The sequence below is a fragment of the Cyprinodon tularosa genome, unplaced genomic scaffold (genome assembly GCF_016077235.1).
Source record: "Cyprinodon tularosa strain WSP-4 unplaced genomic scaffold, ASM1607723v1 ctg979, whole genome shotgun sequence".
NCBI lineage: Eukaryota > Metazoa > Chordata > Actinopteri > Cyprinodontiformes > Cyprinodontidae > Cyprinodon > Cyprinodon tularosa.
The window spans coordinates 32,094-45,705 of NW_024039761.1; the positions used below are offsets into that span (position 1 = coordinate 32,094).

At 44.1% G+C, this 13,612-nt stretch overlaps 1 protein-coding gene across 2 annotated transcripts in view; it reads right to left on the reverse strand.

The window, feature by feature from the left end:
- Positions 1–13,612, reverse strand: part of LOC119777026 (peripheral plasma membrane protein CASK-like) — a 64,429-nt gene that overhangs the window by 31,730 nt on the left and 19,087 nt on the right. The window lies entirely within an intron of this gene.

Sequence of the window (13,612 nt, forward strand, 5' to 3'; positions counted from 1 at the left end):
GCAGCGTCAGTTACTGCTCCGTCATTACGTCACCCTTCCTGCTGACTCAGCAATACGCTTCCAAAGAGGATGGGATCGTTTTTAAAAGGGATTCATTTAAGAGACGATTTTTCAGGTTTTACTGAAATACATCCTTTTTATTTGACTCTTTAGGACTAAAACATGCTTTGATGATCAGACTCACGCCTCAGTAGTTTAGCGCCGATGCATCTATCTACCTGCAGCCTATTTTCCTCAATGAATTTCAGGTCAGAAGTTGTTCTACTGATTTGGCGTCCAGAGCGTCCATGTTGGATGGGTCAGACCTAGCAAATAATCGAAACGTTTTAAGATGAGTCAGGAGATTCAGCGGCTAATACCTGGATGGTAGCGGCTAATACCTGGATGGCAGCAGCTAATACCTTAATGTTAACGGCTAATACCTGGATGGTAGGGGCTAATACCTGGATGGTAGCGGCTAATACCTTAATGTTAACAGCTAATACCTGGGTGGTAACGGCTAATACCTGGATGGTAACGGCTAATACCTTAATGTTAACGGCTAATACCTAGATGGTAGGGGCTAATACCTGGATGGTAGCGGCTAATACCTGGGTGGTAACGGCTAATACCTTAATGTTAACGGCTAATACCTGGATGGTAGGGGCTAATACCTGGATGGTAGCGGCTAATACCTGGATGGTAGCGGCTAATACCTGGGTGGTAACGGCTAATATCTGGATGGTAACGGCTAATACCTTAATGTTAACGGCTAATACCTGGATGGTAGGGGCTAATACCTGGATGGTAGCGGCTAATACCTTAATGTTAACAGCTAATACCTGGGTGGTAACGGCTAATACCTGGATGGTAACGGCTAATACCTTAATGTTAACGGCCAATACCTGGATGGTAGGGGCTAATACCTGAATGGTAGGGGCTAATACCTGGATGGCAGCAGCTAATACCTTAATGTTAACAGCTAATACCTTGGTGGTAACGGCTAATACCTGGATGGTAACGGCTAATACCTTAATGTTAACGGCCAATACCTGGATGGTAGGGGCTAATACCTGAATGGTAGGGGCTAATACCTGGATGGCAGCAGCTAATACCTTAATGTTAACGGCTAATACCTGGATGGTAGGGGCTAATACCTGGATGGTAACGGCTAATACCTGTATGGTAGCAGCTAATACCTGGATGGTAGCACCTAATACCTGAATGGTAGCGGCTAACACCTGAATGGTAGGGGCTAATACCTAGATGGTAGCTGGTAATACCAGGATGGTAACGGCTAATACCTTAATGTTAACGGCTAATACCTAGATGGTAGGGGCTAATACCTGGATGGTAGCGGCTAATACCTGGATGGTAACGGCTAATACCTTAATGTTAACGGCTAATATCTGGATGGTAACGGCTAATACCTTAATGTTAACGGCTAATACCTGGGTGGTAACGGCTAATACCTGGATGGTAACGGCTAATACCTTAATGTTAACGGCCAATACCTGGATGGTAGGGGCTAATACCTGGATGGTAACGGCTAATACCTTAATGTTAACGGCCAATACCTGGATGGTAGGGGCTAATACCTGAATGGTAGGGTCTAATACCTGGATGGCAGCAGCTAATACCTTAATGTTAACGGCTAATACCTGGATGGTAGGGGCTAATACCTGGATGGTAACGGCTAATACCTTAATGTTAACGGCTAATACCTGGATGGTAGGGGCTAATACCTGGATGGTAACGGCTAATACCTTAATGTTAACGGCTAATACCTGGATGGTAGGGGCTAATACCTGGATGGTAACGGCTAATACCTTAATGTTAACGGCTAATACCTGGATGGTAGGGGCTAATACCTGGATGGTAGCGGCTAATACCTTAATGTTAACAGCTAATACCTGGGTGGTAACGGCTAATACCTGGATGGTAACGGCTAATACCTTAATGTTAACGGCCAATACCTGGATGGTAGGGGCTAATACCTGAATGGTAGGGGCTAATACCTGGATGGCAGCAGCTAATACCTTAATGTTAACGGCTAATACCTGGATGGTAGGGGCTAATACCTGGATGGTAGCGGCTAATACCTTAATGTTAACAGCTAATACCTGGGTGGTAACGGCTAATACCTGGATGGTAACGGCTAATACCTTAATGTTAACGGCCAATACCTGGATGGTAGGGGCTAATACCTGAATGGTAGGGGCTAATACCTGGATGGCAGCAGCTAATACCTTAATGTTAACAGCTAATACCTGGGTGGTAACGGCTAATACCTGGATGGTAACGGCTAATACCTTAATGTTAACGGCTAATACCTGGATGGTAGGGGCTAATACCTGAATGGTAGGGGCTAATACCTGGATGGCAGCAGCTAATACCTTAATGTTAACGGCTAATACCTGGATGTTAGGGGCTAATACCTGGATGGTAACGGCTAATACCTTAATGTTAACGGCTAATACCTAGATGGTAGGGGCTAATACCTGGATGGTAGCGGCTAATACCTGGATGGTAACGGCTAATACCTTAATGTTAACGGCTAATACCTGGATGGTAGGGGCTAATACCTGGATGGTAGCGGCTAATACCTGGATGGTAGCGGCTAATACCTGGGTGGTAACGGCTAATATCTGGATGTAACGGCTAATACCTTAATGTTAACGGCTAATACCTGGATGGTAGGGGCTAATACCTGGATGGTAGCGGCTAATACCTTAATGTTAACAGCTAATACCTGGGTGGTAACGGCTAATACCTGGATGGTAACGGCTAATACCTTAATGTTAACGGCCAATACCTGGATGGTAGGGGCTAATACCTGAATGGTAGGGGCTAATACCTGGATGGCAGCAGCTAATACCTTAATGTTAACAGCTAATACCTTGGTGGTAACGGCTAATACCTGGATGGTAACGGCTAATACCTTAATGTTAACGGCCAATACCTGGATGGTAGGGGCTAATACCTGAATGGTAGGGGCTAATACCTGGATGGCAGCAGCTAATACCTTAATGTTAACGGCTAATACCTGGATGGTAGGGGCTAATACCTGGATGGTAACGGCTAATACCTGGATGGTAGCAGCTAATACCTGGATGGTAGCACCTAATACCTGAATGGTAGCGGCTAACACCTGAATGGTAGGGGCTAATACCTAGATGGTAGCTGGTAATACCAGGATGGTAACGGCTAATACCTTAATGTTAACGGCTAATACCTAGATGGTAGGGGCTAATACCTGGATGGTAGCGGCTAATACCTGGATGGTAACGGCTAATACCTTAATGTTAACGGCTAATATCTGGATGGTAACGGCTAATACCTTAATGTTAACGGCTAATACCTGGATGGTAGGGGCTAATACCTGGATGGTAGCGGCAAATACCTTAATGTTAACAGCTAATACCTTAATGTTAACGGCCAATATCTGGATGGTAGGGGCTAATACCTGGGTGGTAACGGCTAATACCTGGATGGTAACGGCTAATACCTTAATGTTAACGGCCAATACCTGGATGGTAGGGGCTAATACCTGAATGGTAGGGGCTAATACCTGGATGGCAGCAGCTAATACCTTAATGTTAATGGCTAATACCTGAATGGTAGGGGCTAATACCTGGATGGCAGCAGCTAATACCTTAATGTTAACGGCTAATACCTGGATGGCAGGGGCTAATACCTGGATGGTAACGGCTAATACCTGGATGGTAGCAGCTAATACCTGGATGGTAGCACCTAATACCTGAATGGTAGCGGCTAACACCTGAATGGTAGGGGCTAATACCTAGATGGTAGCGGCTAATACCAGGATGGTAGCGGCTAATACATGGATGGCAGCAGCTAGTACCTGGATGGTAACGGCTAATACCTTAATGTTAACGGCTAATACCTGGATGGTAGGGGCTAATACCTGGATGGTAACGGCTAATACCTGGATGGTAGCAGCTAATACCTGGATGGTAGCACCTAATACCTGAATGGTAGCGGCTAACACCTGAATGGTAGGGGCTAATACCTAGATGGTAGCTGGTAATACCAGGATGGTAACGGCTAATACCTTAATGTTAACGGCTAATACCTAGATGGTAGGGGCTAATACCTGGATGGTAGCGGCTAATACCTGGATGGTAACGGCTAATACCTTAATGTTAACGGCTAATATCTGGATGGTAACGGCTAATACCTTAATGTTAACGGCTAATACCTGGATGGTAGCTGGTAATACCAGGATGGTAACGGCTAATACCTTAATGTTAACGGCTAATACCTAGATGGTAGGGGCTAATACCTGGATGGTAGCGGCTAATACCTGGATGGTAACGGCTAATACCTTAATGTTAACGGCTAATATCTGGATGGTAACGGCTAATACCTTAATGTTAACGGCTAATACCTGGGTGGTAACGGCTAATACCTGGATGGTAACGGCTAATACCTTAATGTTAACGGCCAATACCTGGATGGTAGGGGCTAATACCTGAATGGTAGGGGCTAATACCTGGATGGCAGCAGCTAATACCTTAATGTTAACGGCTAATACCTGAATGGTAGGGGCTAATACCTGGATGGCAGCAGCTAATACCTTAATGTTAACGGCTAATACCTGGATGGCATGGGCTAATACCTGGATGGTAACGGCTAATACCTTAATGTTAACGGCCAATACCTGGATGGTAGGGGCTAATACCTGAATGGTAGGGGCTAATACCTGGATGGCAGCAGCTAATACCTTAATGTTAACAGCTAATACCTGGGTGGTAACGGCTAATACCTGGATGGTAACGGCTAATACCTTAATGTTAACGGCCAATACCTGGATGGTAGGGGCTAATACCTGAATGGTAGGGGCTAATACCTGGATGGCAGCAGCTAATACCTTAATGTTAACGGCTAATACCTGGACGGTAGGGGCTAATACCTGGATGGTAACGGCTAATACCTTAATGTTAACGGCTAATACCTAGATGGTAGCGGCTAATACCTGGATGGTAACGGCTAATACCTTAATGTTAACGGCTGATACCTGGATGGTAGGGGCTAATACCTGGATGGTAGGGGCTAATAGCTGGATGGTAACGGCTAATACCTTAATGTTAACGGCTAATACCTAGATGGTAGGGGCTAATACCTGGATGGTAACGGCTAATACCTGGATGGTAACGGCTAATACCTTAATGTTAACGGCTAATACCTGGATGGTAGGGGCTAATACCTGGATGGTAGCGGCTAATACCTGGATGGTAGCGGCTAATACCTGGGTGGTAACGGCTAATATCTGGATGGTAACGGCTAATACCTTAATGTTAACGGCTAATACCTGGATGGTAGGGGCTAATACCTGGATGGTAGCGGCTAATACCTTAATGTTAACAGCTAATACCTGGGTGGTAACGGCTAATACCTGGATGGTAACGGCTAATACCTTAATGTTGACGGCCAATACCTGGATGGTAGGGGCTAATACCTGAATGGTAGGGGCTAATACCTGGATGGCAGCAGCTAATACCTTAATGTTAACAGCTAATACCTTGGTGGTAACGGCTAATACCTGGATGGTAACGGCTAATACCTTAATGTTAACGGCCAATACCTGGATGGTAGGGGCTAATACCTCAATGGTAGGGGCTAATACCTGGATGGCAGCAGCTAATACCTTAATGTTAACGGCTAATACCTGGATGGTAGGGGCTAATACCTGGATGGTAACGGCTAATACCTGGATGGTAGCAGCTAATACCTAGATGGTAGCACCTAATACCTGAATGGTAGGGGCTAATACCTAGATGGTAGCTGGTAATACCAGGATGGTAACGGCTAATACCTTAATGTTAACAGCTAATACCTAGATGGTAGGGGCTAATACCTGGATGGTAGCGGCTAATAGTTATAGTCTTTGGACCAGAGTCTCTGAAAAAGAAACTGATTAGCCAGTCACTTCATTTGGATGGGATTAAACTGATTTCAGATAATAAAGTAAAAAATCTTGGTGTAATTTTTGATCAGGACCTGTCATTTAAATCCCATATCAAAGAGGTTTCTAGAATTTCCTTCTTTCAATCTGAGGAACATTGCAAAAATTAGAAATATCCTGTCCAGGGGTGATGCTGAGAAACTAGTCCATGCATTTGTTACTTCAAGGCTGGACTATTGTAATTCTTTACTATCAGGAAGTCCACAAACTGTAGTTAAAAGCCTTCAGCTGATCCAAAATGCTGCAGCCAGAGTTCTAATGAAAATTAAAAAGAGAGATCATATCTCGCCTATCCTGGCTTCTCTTCATTGGCTTCCTGTTAAATCCAGAATAGAATTTAAAATCCTCCTTCTCACATATAAAGCCTTAAATGGCCAAGCTCCATCTTATATCAGAGATCTGATTGTTCCTTATGTTCCTAACAGAGCACTTCGCTCTCAATCTGCAGGTTTACTAGTGGTTCCTAGAATTTCTAAAAGTAGAATGGAAGGCAGATCTTTTAGTTCTCAGGCTCCTCTCCTGTGGAACCAACTACCAGTTTTAGTCCGTGAGGCAGACACCCTGTCTACTTTTAAGGCTAGGCTTAAAACTTTCCTTTTTGATAAAGCTTATAGTTAGGGTGGCTCAGGTTATCCTGAGCTATCTCTATAGTTATGCTGCTATAGGCTTAGACTGCTGGAGGACATAGGGACCCCCATTTCATCATTCTGCTTCATTCTCTCTCTGTTCTCCTATTCTGCAGAATCTGTTAGTTCAATCTCTAACCTTCTGCTCTGTCTGCTTTTCCTCAGAGTAGCTTTGCCTCGTCTGTTCCTGTTTGGCTGTGACGTCATCCTGGAAAGAAACATCAGCTGTGCTGCTTCTATCAACACCCTTGTTTATAGATGTTGGAGATCGGCCTGTTTTCCAGTGTGGTCCTGTTTCTCTGACCGTGACTGAGTGGATGTGCTCTCTTCGTCCTCTGACATGGGAGCTGCCTTGGAGCTCGTCTGCCTGGCTGCGTGTTTCCTGGACGGGGCCGCCTTTTACAGCTGCTTTTTGTATCTCTGCTTCTGTCTCCTTGAACCCCAGTGGGCCTCAGCAGATGGCCGCTCACACTGAGCCTGGTTCTGCTGGAGGTTTCTTCCTGTTAAAAGGGAGTTTTTCCTCTCCACTGTCGCTACAAGCATGCTTAGTGTGGGGGATTGTATTTGAGTCAATGAGTCAATGCAATCAACTGGTTTTCCTTAGATAGAAAACTTTGTATCAATTTGACTGTATGATCTGGTTGAACTGTAAAGTGCCTTGAGATGACATGTGTTGTGAATTTGGCGCTATATAAATAAACTGAATTGAATTGAATTAATACCTGGATGGTAACGGCTAATACCTTAATGTTAACGGCTAATACCTGGATGGTAGGGGCTAATACCTGGATGGTAGCGGCTAATACCTTAATGTTAACAGCTAATACTTTAATGTTAACGGCCAATACCTTAATGTTAACAGCTAATACCTGGGTGGTAACGACTAATACCTGGATGGTAACGGCTAATACCTTAATGTTAACAGCTAATACTTTAATGTTAACGGCCAATACCTTAATGTTAACAGCTAATACCTGGGTGGTAACGGCTAATACCTGGATGGTAGGGGCTAATACCTGGATGGTAGCGGCTAATACCTTAATGTTAACAGCTAATACTTTAATGTTAACGGCCAATACCTTAATGTTAACAGCTAATACCTGGGTGGTAACGGCTAATACCTGGGTGGTAACGGCTAATACCTGGATGGTAACGGCTAATACCTTAATGTTAACGGCCAATACCTGGATGGTAGGGGCTAATACCTGAATGGTAGGGGCTAATACCTGGATGGCAGCAGCTAATACCTTAATGTTAACGGCTAATACCTGGATGGTAGGGGCTAATACCTGGATGGTAACGGCTAATACCTTAATGTTAACGGCTAATACCTGGATGGTAGGGGCTAATACCTGGATGGTAGCGGCTAATACCTTAATGTTAACAGCTAATACCTGGGTGGTAACGGCTAATACCTGGATGGTAACGGCTAATACCTTAATGTTAACGGCCAATACCTGGATGGTAGGGGCTAATACCTGAATGGTAGGGGCTAATACCTGGATGGCAGCAGCTAATACCTTAATGTTAACGGCTAATACCTGGATGGTAGGGGCTAATACCTGGATGGTAGCGGCTAATACCTTAATGTTAACAGCTAATACCTGGGTGGTAACGGCTAATACCTGGATGGTAACGGCTAATACCTTAATGTTAACGGCCAATACCTGGATGGTAGGGGCTAATACCTGAATGGTAGGGGCTAATACCTGGATGGCAGCAGCTAATACCTTAATGTTAACGGCTAATACCTGGATGGTAGGGGCTAATACCTTAATGTTAACGGCCAATACCTGGATGGTAGGGGCTAATACCTGAATGGTAGGGGCTAATACCTGGATGGCAGCAGCTAATACCTTAATGTTAACGGCTAATACCTGGATGGTAGGGGCTAATACCTGGATGGTAACGGCTAATACCTTAATGTTAACGGCTAATACCTAGATGGTAGGGGCTAATACCTGGATGGTAGCGGCTAATACCTGGATGGTAACGGCTAATACCTTAATGTTAACGGCTAATACCTGGATGGTAGGGGCTAATACCTGGATGGTAGCGGCTAATACCTGGATGGTAGCGGCTAATACCTGGGTGGTAACGGCTAATATCTGGATGGTAACGGCTAATACCTTAATGTTAACGGCTAATACCTGGATGGTAGGGGCTAATACCTGGATGGTAGCGGCTAATACCTTAATGTTAACAGCTAATACCTGGGTGGTAACGGCTAATACCTGGATGGTAACGGCTAATACCTTAATGTTAACGGCCAATACCTGGATGGTAGGGGCTAATACCTGAATGGTAGGGGCTAATACCTGGATGGCAGCAGCTAATACCTTAATGTTAACAGCTAATACCTTGGTGGTAACGGCTAATACCTGGATGGTAACGGCTAATACCTTAATGTTAACGGCCAATACCTGGATGGTAGGGGCTAATACCTGAATGGTAGGGGCTAATACCTGGATGGCAGCAGCTAATACCTTAATGTTAACGGCTAATACCTGGATGGTAGGGGCTAATACCTGGATGGTAACGGCTAATACCTGGATGGTAGCAGCTAATACCTGGATGGTAGCACCTAATACCTGAATGGTAGCGGCTAACACCTGAATGGTAGGGGCTAATACCTAGATGGTAGCTGGTAATACCAGGATGGTAACGGCTAATACCTTAATGTTAACGGCTAATACCTAGATGGTAGGGGCTAATACCTGGATGGTAGCGGCTAATACCTGGATGGTAACGGCTAATACCTTAATGTTAACGGCTAATATCTGGATGGTAACGGCTAATACCTTAATGTTAACGGCTAATACCTGGATGGTAGGGGCTAATACCTGGATGGTAGCGGCTAATACCTTAATGTTAACAGCTAATACCTTAATGTTAACGGCCAATATCTGGATGGTAGGGGCTAATACCTGGGTGGTAACGGCTAATACCTGGATGGTAACGGCTAATACCTTAATGTTAACGGCCAATACCTGGATGGTAGGGGCTAATACCTGAATGGTAGGGGCTAATACCTGGATGGCAGCAGCTAATACCTTAATGTTAACGGCTAATACCTGAATGGTAGGGGCTAATACCTGGATGGCAGCAGCTAATACCTTAATGTTAACGGCTAATACCTGGATGGTAGCAGCTAATACCTGGATGGTAGCACCTAATACCTGAATGGTAGCGGCTAACACCTGAATGGTAGGGGCTAATACCTAGATGGTAGCGGCTAATACTAGGATGGTAGCGGCTAATACATGGATGGCAGCAGCTAGTACCTGGATGGTAACGGCTAATACCTTAATGTTAACGGCTAATACCTGGATGGTAGGGGCTAATACCTGGATGGCAGCAGCTAATACCTGGATGGTAGGGGCTAATACCTGGATGGTAATGGCTAATACCTGGATGGCAGCAGCTAAAAACTGGATGGTAGGGGCTAATACCTGGATGGTAATGGCTAATACCTGGATGGCAGCAGCTAATACCTGGATGGTAGCGGCTAATACCTGTATAGTAGCGGCTAATACCTGGATGGCAGTGGCTAATACCTGGATGGTAGCGGCTAATACATGGATGGCAGCAGCTAGTACCTGGATGGTAACGGCTAATACCTTAATGTTAACGGCTAATACCTGGATGGTAGGGGCTAATACCTGGATGGCAGCAGCTAATACCTGGATGGTAGGGGCTAATACCTGGATGTTAATGGCTAATACGTGGATGGCAGCAGCTAATACCTGGATGGTAGTGGCTAATACCTGTATAGTAGCGGCTAATACCTGGATGGCAGTGGCTAATACCTGGATGGTAGCGGCTAATACATGGATGGCAGCAGCTAGTACCTGGATGGTAACGGCTAATACCTTAATGTTAACGGCTAATACCTGGATGGTAGGGGCTAATACCTGGATGGCAGCAGCTAATACATTAATATTAAACAGTTATAGTTTAGAATGCTGACTGTTCATGGGGAGGGAAAACGTCAATGTTGGTATTTTTAACAAAGTAAAATTGAGGACGACCCAGATGTAAATCTTGATGTAGAAATGAGCTGATTTGTACCCAGGGCCACAGGAAATGCAGCCTTTGCAGAGCATTAAACCAGATCTGCTGAAACCTGCAGGACTGAGGCTGATCCTCCAGCAGACACGCTGGTCTCTCCTGATTCCAGTCCATGGCTTCTTATCCTCGCTAGCTACACTCCACAGCAGCAGCCAGTACCAGACACACGTCACAAACCCCCTCCCCCACACGCTGCTGTCTGTGTGGTTGATACAGACTGTTGGGTTGGCCGTTAATTGAAATAAACTGATCATCTTTCCTCCTCACATGCTGCTGGCCTAAGTGGCCTGGCCTCTGATAGGCGCGCCGCCGCTGCATGGGTAGACTGCAGGCCAATCCCAGGCCAGTGCTTCAGGAATACTCCTGGTTCCCCCTATGGTGAGTCCGGGTACGGCCTCCACCCATCCAGGACAACCCATCCTCCATCCTGCTGGTTTAATTGGGCCGATTCTTAAAGCTGACGTCACTTTTTTTCATTCCGCTTAATGATAAAGCCTTAAATGAAAAACAAGTCAACCTTTATTAATAAATGCAACAGTAACAGAGGGAGCAGGGCTGCGTTTTACCCGATCCAAAGGTGCTGAATGTATCCCACTAGGGCTGCAACAACGAATCGATAAAATCGATAAAAATCGACTTTTAAAAGCGTTGGCAACATATTTCATCATCGATTTCGTCATCCGCCGTTATCACTGCCACTTGATTGAAATGGGGAAGAAAAAAAATTACGGCAGAGTGAGCCAGCGCTGTATGGCTGCGTCTCAATTCGCAGGCTGCGTACTTGGTAGTACGCATTTTGAGGCCGGTGACGTCACAACGCTGCACGGAGGCCGTCCCATTTGGCAAAAATTCTGAGGACGCTTAAAATGCAGCCTCAAAATGCGTCCTCCTTTTCCCCGAATTCTGAGGATGCATCGCTACCGTCCTTAGTGGCCTCGCCTCCCGCTAGATTTCCCGAGGTGCTTTGCGTGCTATTTTATTATTTTTTTAGTTGAAGAAAAAGAAGAAGAAAGTCGGATTTTCTTCAAATTACGGACAACCGAAAGAAGCAGCAGCGCCGACAGTAGTGCGGAGAACACCTTTAAATGTAAGTAGTTTGTTTTTTTGAATGAACATCTATTAAAATACATGACGGTAACGGAGCCACCGGGATGTGTAGGAGCAGCTAAAGCTAAAGCTAAGAGCTAACCTGTTGATACGTGATGTTCATCAACAATTAAAAGCCTTCATACAAATGTCACTATTTTTTATTTTAACCTACATCTTACTGTACTGATAGCCGTGTCCCTCTCTAATCAGATCTATTTATTCTCAAACAGTTTATTACAAAGTATTAGAACTTTAAAGCTTAATGCAGCTGAAGAAATAACATTAGTCCAGCTGTACTGGGCTGTTAATACTGTAAACGTTTTGTTTTAATACTCAATAATGTATAGTTAATTTACAGTACAGTATAATAAGGTTTAAAGTATAATTCACTTGAAGAACAATACAGGCATAATTATACAGAACAGTCATTTTGCCTGTTGACTTAACAGAAATATGCTTTACATGGCATTTTGTTCCAGGGAGCAGACAGAGGAGTGGATAAAATGACCACCTCATCATCGGGGCCAAAAATACTGCTGCAGGCGGATGGAGGGAAGAGTTGAGGCAGAATTCCATCTACATGTTGCATTTCTATGTAAAAGTCACACAAGTTAAAAGAAGTCCTGTTCAAACACCAACGTACAAATATATAATAATTTGATCACATCAAATGATGCCCAGATGCAACTTTTTGTAAATCTCATATTTACAACCCTAACCCTCTATTGCCCCACCTGTCCTAATTGCCTCCATCCCTGAGGACACAGCAGGGCCAGGTGCTGCAGAGGCTGAGCAGCATCGGGGTGAAGATGAGGAAGAGAATGAGGATGAGAGAGGAGGGAAAGGAGGAAGAGAAGAAGGAGTGACGAGTTGGTGGATTTAATCAGGGAGGAGATCAGATGGCAGAGGGAGGCGGGAAAGGATGGACAGATTATTTCATTTATTGGAGAGGATGGTGGACAGATGTTATTATTTTTTTGGTGTTTTTTTTTTTAACAAGTTGAGGTTCTGTGTTGCTGTTATGGTTAAATTAAATGATTAAATTGTTTATAAAAGTTATTGCTGTCGGTGTGTTCTTAAAGTCTTTTAACCTTTTTACATGATCTGTTTCATCACTTCTTTGTAATTTAAGTAAACTTAGAACAACTTCTCAGTGAATTCAGTTTATTTTTAGAGAAGCAAGTATTTACAATAAACTATTAAACATTTTTAAGTATTGACATTAGATTTTAAAATTAACTACTACAACTATTTACAGAAGATATACAATAAATATTACTAGAGAACATATATATACAATTGTCACTGAGCAGGAGTCCCTGGTGGTGCTGCTGGTCTGGATGCGATGCCACACAGATGAGCTTGGAGTCTTCTGACTGCGAGTGGGACATCATCTGGTGGGTGGGGGTTGCCTCTCTCCACTGCTGATGCAATCGATGGCTGCCATGTTACTAAAAATGTTCAAGAAGACGCAGAAAATAATGACTTTACTAAAACTGTTTTTATAACCCTTAAATAAGAACAGCTAAAATGTGATTCTACTTGCCATCTAAATGTAACGGTGGTCGGGTAGACCCTCCTCCAGAGCAGACACCTCAACAGACAGCTTGCCCCGCCAGGGAGCACCACTGACTGCCTCCTACACCTTCTCCCCTCCTCATCCTCTGGCATGTCGTCCTGCTCTTCATCCTCTGGGGCTGTTATGACCTGTAGAAAAAAAAAGACAAAAATATTTATTTTTATTCAGTCATCTATCTTTTTTTCCTTATTTTTATTACATGATTTATTAGAAATTAAATTTTACTTCATCTAGATCCACTATTTAACTTATTTTTTATGTTTTTATATTTTGATTTTT